The sequence below is a fragment of the Nicotiana tomentosiformis genome, chromosome 1 (assembly GCF_000390325.3).
Source record: "Nicotiana tomentosiformis chromosome 1, ASM39032v3, whole genome shotgun sequence".
NCBI lineage: Eukaryota > Viridiplantae > Streptophyta > Magnoliopsida > Solanales > Solanaceae > Nicotiana > Nicotiana tomentosiformis.
The window spans coordinates 10,157,530-10,165,495 of record NC_090812.1 but is presented as its reverse complement, the minus strand read 5'-3'; the positions used below and the strand labels follow the sequence as shown (position 1 = coordinate 10,165,495).

At 36.4% G+C, this 7,966-nt stretch overlaps 1 long non-coding RNA gene across 1 annotated transcript; it reads left to right on the top strand.

Moving 5' to 3' along the window:
- Positions 1-1,000: 1,000 nt before the first annotated feature.
- On the top strand, positions 1,001-3,147 carry LOC138893301 (uncharacterized). The gene is made up of 5 exons (XR_011408471.1): positions 1,001-1,782; positions 1,919-2,044; positions 2,111-2,389; positions 2,472-2,571; positions 2,666-3,147. It is a non-coding gene; the product is annotated as an uncharacterized lncRNA (long non-coding RNA).
- Positions 3,148-7,966: the final 4,819 nt, after the last annotated feature.

Here is a 7,966-nt window from a genome sequence, read left to right as displayed (position 1 = left end):
GAGCTCAAAACAACAGGTCGGATCGTTACAGTATTACTTATTATTTAACATGATTTTTATTATATGTAAATTAATTATATGTATTTTTAAAATTCTAAATTATATTTAATTATATATATATAGGTTCATGATCCAGCTAATGGCATTAATAGAGAGAGAGAGAGAGAGAGAGAGAGAGAGGTTCATGATCCAGCTAATGGCATTAATGGCCCATTTTTACGTGATATAGCTTGGGGACCTAACTCTAGAGTCAGAATGATGTATAAATACTTGGTCAATGGGTACAAGTTTCATACACAAGAATGGTCTAATGGAATGAAAACCAACAATAGTGGGGTGTGAGTGAAAGGTGATGGAGATGTTGATTATTATGGCGTGCTTCAAGAGATTTTGGAATTGGAGTATACTGTAGGTTGGCCGAAGAAAAAGTTGGTACTCTTTCAATGTAAATGGTATGATCCAACACCGAATAAAGGTACAAAGGTGCACACTCAGTACAAAATAGTTAAAATTAAACACATGGGGCAATACCGATCCCTTTATCATTGCAAAAAAGGTGAAACAAGTGTATTATGCTCCTTATCCTTTGAGTAAGAATAAGTCTGCATGGCGGGTAGTTTTGAAAACAAAGTCTGTGAGTAGAGTGGAAGTCGAAGATGCATTAGATGTGGCGTATCAGAATGACATTTAAAATGTTGAATCAATAGTGGATGATGAATTAGCAGATGAATTGCAGCATAATGAAGGGATATATGAAGAATTTGATCCTTAAAATGAGGACGAAGATAGAGGTGTTGAACATGAAACAAGTGATGAGGAAGAAATACTAGATGAAAGTGAAGCAGGCGATAATGAAGACTTAGATGATTACTATGAAGATGGCGATGAGGATTGACTTGTTATTCCTTTTTATGTTGTTCTTCCTTCAATCATTTAATATATTTGAAGAATTATTGTATGTTTTTTATGACATGTTGGGATTTTTATGTTATTCCTTTAATTATCTATTATGTTGCAAAATTATTTTATATTTTTATGACTTATTAGGTTGTTTATTTATTTATTTAGTCATTTAATTTGTAGAATAATTATTTTGTATTTACTATCACTTGTTGTATTTTTTGTTTTGTATTTTATTATGATTATATTACAGATATGGCATCTAAGGGGAAGGAAAAGATGAAATCTAAGAAGAAAAAATAATTTGTTCCAACTACCTCAAGTATGCCAAATATGAGTCCTCCTCTTCCTCGCCATCCTCTTCCTCATCCTCCTCAATCGACTTCATTGCCATTTACCATGTTCACTATCCACCCCTCCATCTAATAATTTAGTTCAGTATTATTCTATGCCTGCCAAAGGAAGTCAAAGTAATACTATTTTTAACTTTGTACCCACACCTTCTTCTTTAGTGGGGTTTCATGGTAGTTAGCATGGTGGCTCACCAGCTGCTGCACCCCCGAGCTTTTATGGTAGTCAGCATACTGGCTCACCAGTTGTTGCACCCCCGAGCTTTCATGGTAGTCAGCATGGTAGCCCACCAGCTGCTGCATCCCCAAGCTTTCATGGTAGTCAGCATGATGGTTCGTCTTTTGTTGCTCCATCATCTTCCTCTCCATCATCATCATCCATTCCCAGCATATCTAGGTTGGATATTGGAGGCTCTCACCCAGTTACATCTGGTGATGCTTCTACATCATCTAGTAGACACAGGCATAATCTTGGAGGGGACATACAATATGATAGTTATAATCGATTGATAATCGTCCCCTACGAGGATAGGTAAGAAGGTTCTGATACTATTTTTTAAGTTTTGAATGTACTTTTAGATATGTTAACATTAAGGAATATTTATTTATAATTAAAACTTTTTAAACTTTAAGATATTTATTAATTATATATGTTAACTTTAATACAGGTTTTTGCCATCCTTCCAATCTACACATTTGGTTGTGGATTCTAGGAAGCCATTTATCATGAGCCGTGGATATCTTGGAGACAGATACCGTACAACATCATATAGCAAATGTGGAATCAATTTAGGGTAAAAATTAATTATATTTATTTAATAATTATCGTCTTCATATAATATTAATTTTTTATATTGCAGACAAAGTGTACATGGCATCCTCAACATCAAAATGAAATAAATAATATTTTCTAGAAGAAGGTTGCTAAGCGGATTAAAGATACTCTGTTCGCTGCTCGAAATGCTGGTAAAATGCCTGGGTGGTTAAGAGAAGATGTTTGGGATAAACTTCTTTAGAAATGGAATACCGAAGAATGAAAGAAGAAGAGTGAACAAGCAAAGGAAAATCGTGCCTCCAATAAAGGTGGCTCGTTGCACACATGAGGTTCGATTAGTTTTGCGGCCCATAAACTAAGATTGGTAATTACTTATAAAATTTTTCTTCGTTTTACATATAGAACTTTATGATTGTAATGCCTAACTCATACTTTTTGTTATGAAGGAAAAGGAAAGAGTGCGAGATATGATTCACGCTGAGGTCTTCGAGGAGACGCATAAGAAAAAGAAGAAGGATGGTACAAGAGAACACTGGGTGGAAATGGGTGCGTCGGACACATATCTAAAATACTAACTTCATAATTATTTATGGTTTATTAATATTAGTTTGTTTACATAATAGTTATGTTTTCATTTCAGGAAGATAATCATAAAAGGGTGGAAGAATGACAACAAACTCAGCCTACTTCAACTCAACCAACACCTGATGATATGGCTTCATTATGGACAGAGGCAGCGACAAAGGCAGAGTCTACGGACTTGGAGTACGTCGACCTACAGGTCATCCAAACTCACTCTTAGCCAATTCTTCTTCTTCTCAAAATCAAGAACAGATGGAAGATATGAAAAAAGAAATTCGTGATTTGAAGCAACAGTTGGACTCCTAATTCGGAACATTTGTTAAGATGTAGAAATTTATGAGAAAACATGGCATGATCTATCTGATGGTGAGGATGAACAAACTGAATGTGATGTGTAGTAGTGTAGGTGTAGTGTTCTGGTTGATTGATAAACTTGATTGTGAGAGACAACTTTATGTTTTATTTTTAAACTTGAATGTGGGCTACTATTTGGATATTTTTATGCTCAAAATTGTTAGGTTTAATGGATTTATTGGTTTAGATTGTGTTAATGGTTGGATTTGTTTGGATTAGATGATATATTTGTTGATTGGTTATTGGTGTTATTGTATTGTAATTGTTTGGCAGGTGGTGTAGCTCAAAATTGAGCAGAATTCTGCCCAGTTTTACAGAAACTTCCGACTGATTTTCGACGGAAACGGTCGGACAGCTGCCCAATTTTTTCCAAAAATATCCAGATTTCCGACCGAATCGATCGGAAATTAAAAAACATTAATTAATTTTTAACAGTTTTCAACGGATTCATTCAAATATTAAATAAATTTTATTTTTAAATGATTAATTTCCGACTGATTCGGTCGGAAATTATATATTTTTATTATTTAATTTTAAATTAATATTTATTTTTATTTATATTATTACGACTGATTCGGTAGGTAAAATTTCGACCACTTTGGTCGGAAATTTGAAAATAATTTGGTCGTCTGACCTTTTGAAGGTTCCGACTACTTTGGTCGGAAATCACCGACGGATTCTGTCGGAAGCTGTTTTTCGACAACTATTTTTCGACCGACCAATTTTGATCGGAAAATAGTCGGAAATTCGTGATTTCCGACCGTTTTGACGGTCGTAATTCAGCCATTTTCCAGTAGTGGAGGTTTGACCTCTTTTCTTTTGTTGAGCAAGTTGTGAGAATTTTCATATTTCAATAGAGTGTCCTTGTACCTTGAGGTGAGAGCAATAGGCAAGCATGGACTCATATTCAATTTTCTAGTCAAAGGCTTTCATTTTGCCGTGTTGGTTTTTTACTTCAACTGTTACTATAGATAAAAAGAGCTTGGCAAGATCAATCTGAACTCTCAATTTTGTTGTGGTTGGCCTAGATTTTGTTGTTGTAACTCCATCCATGACCAATGGGGAACTCCGTCCATGACCAATGGGGTACCTATGGAACCAAATATCCTGCATAGGGTATCCCATTCATAGTAATGCCAAGGTACATTCGGGAGATTAATCCCGACAGGGGCCAGGGATGTTTCAGTGTTAGGCTTAAAATTGGCTGTCCATTTCAGAATCTTCATGCTGATATTTTTCGAGAGATTAATAAACTCCTTTGAGTAAATGTTATTGAAGTCATCTTCATTTTCAACATCTATGAAAACATGGTATTTATCTTTTGCACAAATTTTAATTTCTCCTTTAGAGATAAATAATCGAGCAAAATCAACCCTAATTTTGTCAATGGCAGGTTTGCCTCGAAGAAACTTACCGATGATGGTCCACCAGCATGTGGAGTTCATGTTCTTCCTTGATAAGAACAACCACCGCTTTGCCTTCAATCACTTCATGTGCTCTTGGGGGTATTCTTACTTTTAGTCCTGTTCGATTTCCAACTTTGTAGCCATGAGCTCCTACATAAGATTCTAGCTGCGATTGCTTGGGTATTGTGTTGTTTCCATTGCTCTTCTTTGCAAAGGTGGAAAATGTTTAGATGAGGAGGCATCTCTGTTAATGTTGGGGTCCGGTGGCATTAGAATTTTGGGGATGGGTGGTCCGAAAATGTTAATAGATAGGCTCATTGAGCAAAATTGGGAAAAACATTAGTCGCTAATCACTATAAAGTAACCGTTAGAGGGGAAGAAATAGTAGGGAGTAGATGTCACGACCCAAAATCCAACTAGCCGTGATGGCACCTAACTCAACCCATTAGGTAAGTCAATTTACAAATATCCGATTTAATTAATATTTAACTGACTCTAATACACTCCTCAAGGACTGGTAGTACAAATTATGAGCTTCTATGATTCAAAATTTACAAAGCTGGTGTGAAATAAAATACATCATCTGTTTGAAAATACATGAACAAATTTTTAAATCTAAAGCTACCAAGTTCAAGAGGCAACTATGACCGGAACGCAAGTACATCTCCAATGCCAGCTCTCGCCATGTACAGCAGCATCAACGTCCAAAATCTGCACGCAAGGTACAGAAGTGTAGTATGAGTACAACTGACCCCATGTAGTCAATAAGTAACAAACCTAACCTTAGGTTGAAAGTAGTGACGAGCTGGGACAAGGATCAGAGTCCAACTCCAATAACTAATAGCATCTCATAACAATACAATTTAAAGCAACACAAGTAATAACTCAATAATAAAATGCTCAGCTCGTATAAAATTCCAGAAAAAAATAAACATTCTTTTTAATATAACAGTAAAACTCAAATCTTTTGCCGAAAGTCACCGAAAATATGAGTAAGTCTGAAACCTGTGATTTTTTTCAAAAACTTTAACGACAGATAAGAAATCTCATTATCAAATAGCATGAGGAAAAATACTTCTCTATGCCTACATATCAAGTATTCATGTCTAATGCAATGCCGCACAATGATGAACTCATGTACTCACACTTACAGAGTACTCAATCTCACTGTCTTGCATTTTCACTCATCACGCTCAATATTCTCCACACTTAGTCACTCGGCACTGTACAGGACAGATCCAGCCCAAATATAAATGACAACTTGCACATAGTCACTTAGTACTGTATATGGCCAATCCAGCCCAGGAAAGATCCATCCCAAATATATATATATACATAATAACTGACATTCAGCCACTCAGTATTGTACAGGACCAATCCAGTCCAGGGAACTCCATCCCAAATATAAATAAACAAATAAGGCAACTCTATACCCTGGGAAGTCCATCCCAAACCTAAATAAATAAATAAGGCAACTCCATGTCCTGGGAAGTCCATCCCAAACATAAATAAATAAGGCAACTACATGCCCTAGGAAATACATCCCAAATATAATGTCATTTGCGCTCACTGTGGGGGGGTGCACACTCTGGATGGGCTCATTCAGCCCAAGCGCTATAAAAAGCCAATTTGGCCTGCTACGGCGTGCAGCCTGATCCCACAATAATAAAGCATATAAGGCATGCTGCGGCGTACAGCCCGATCCATATAATAATAAAATATATAAAGCCAATATGGTCTGTTGTGGCGTGCAGCCCGATTCCATAATTATCCTCATAATCAAGCCCTCGGCCTCACTCAGTCATCAATCTCTCAGTCTCTCGGGCTTATAATATCATGAAACTAGCCCAAAATGATGATATGATATATCAATAAATAACAACAGAGACTGAGATATGATATGCAATGAATGTATATGACTGAGTACAAAATTACAATTTAATCAAATAATTCAACAGCAACATGACCTCTGTGGGGCTCAATAATACCGGCATATAGCCTCAGCATGATTTTTTAACATGATTCTCAGCTCGATTTCCATAACACATTAAAGTACATGGACAATGCCAAGATTATTTGACTACACAATTCCACAGAATCAATTACGTCACTGTTTCTATGGTGCACACCCACACGTCCGTCACCTAGCATTTGCGTCACACCCAAAAAAAAATCATATAACATGTATTTTCGGGGTTTATACCCTCAGATCAAAGTTTAGAAATGTTACTTTCCTCAAACCGTGCAATTCTTTATTCCAATAGGCCTTTGCCTCGTGAATTGGCCTCCGAATACCTCGTATCTAGTTACAATTAATTCGATACAATCAACACGAGGTGTAGGAATCAATTCCATATGAAAATGCTAAATTTTCTAATAAAAATACCAAATTCAACTAAAACATCAACAGTGGGTTCCATATCTCAGAACCCGATGAAACTCACAAAATCCGATAACCCATTCAATTACGAGTCCAACCATACTAATTTCATTCAAATCCGACTAAGAATCGGTGTTCAAAGCTAGAAAATTTGTTTTATGGAATTGTAGAAAATTCCTATGATTTCTCTTGAAAAATCAATAATCTAATGCCGAAAACGAAGATTAATTCATGAAATATAATAACAAGGGAGTCAAGAACACTTACCCCAAGTTATGTGGCGAAATTTGCCTCTGAAAATCGCCCAAACCGAGTTCCCCAACTCTGTTTATGTCAAAAATGGAGAAATCCCCCGTTTATAGGGATTAATGTTTGAGCGCCATAGGTACATGTGGCCTAGTTTCCAGAACCTCAAAAATCCCAGCGCCAGGGCTAGCGCCCCACGCTACCCTGGGCGGTGGTGATGAGAAATCTTTTCTATTTCTACGGAAATTGGCATAACTCTCTCATACGATGTCTGAATTCGACGATTCTTTTTGCTATGGCTCCGTTATTTCAATACGGATCTAATGCTTCAAACAACACTGAATTTGTAGCTCATTTGCTTAATATGATACTACTTATGCTTGAAGAAACGACGTCGAAACGACGAATCGCACCTCAATCCAAACTTAATGAACTTTAAATCTTTCAACTTCCAAATTTCGCGCCGAAACATATCAAATCAATCCGGAATGAGCTCAAATTTTGCGTACAAGTCATAAATGACATAACAAAGTTACTGAAATTTCCGAAATCACAATTCGAACTCGATATCATAAAAGTCAACTTCCGGTCAAACTTTCAAACCTTCAATTTCTTATTTTCGCCATTTCAAGCCAAATTCAACTACGGACTTCAAAATAAATATCCAGACACACTCCTAAGTCCAAAATTACCATACAGAGCTATTGAAACCATCAAAACTCCATTCCGCAGTCATTTACACAAAAGTCAAACTCCGATCAACCCTTTGCATTTAAGCTTCTAAGCAAGGATTATTCTTTCAATTTAATCCCGAATCATCCGAAAACGAAAGCCGACAATACACACTGGTCATAATAGATCACATGAAGCTACTCAAGACTTCAAATAGTTGAAAGGAGTGTAAATGTTCAAAATGACAAGTCGGATCGTTACATTCTCCCCCATTTAAACATACGTTCATCCTCGAATGTTC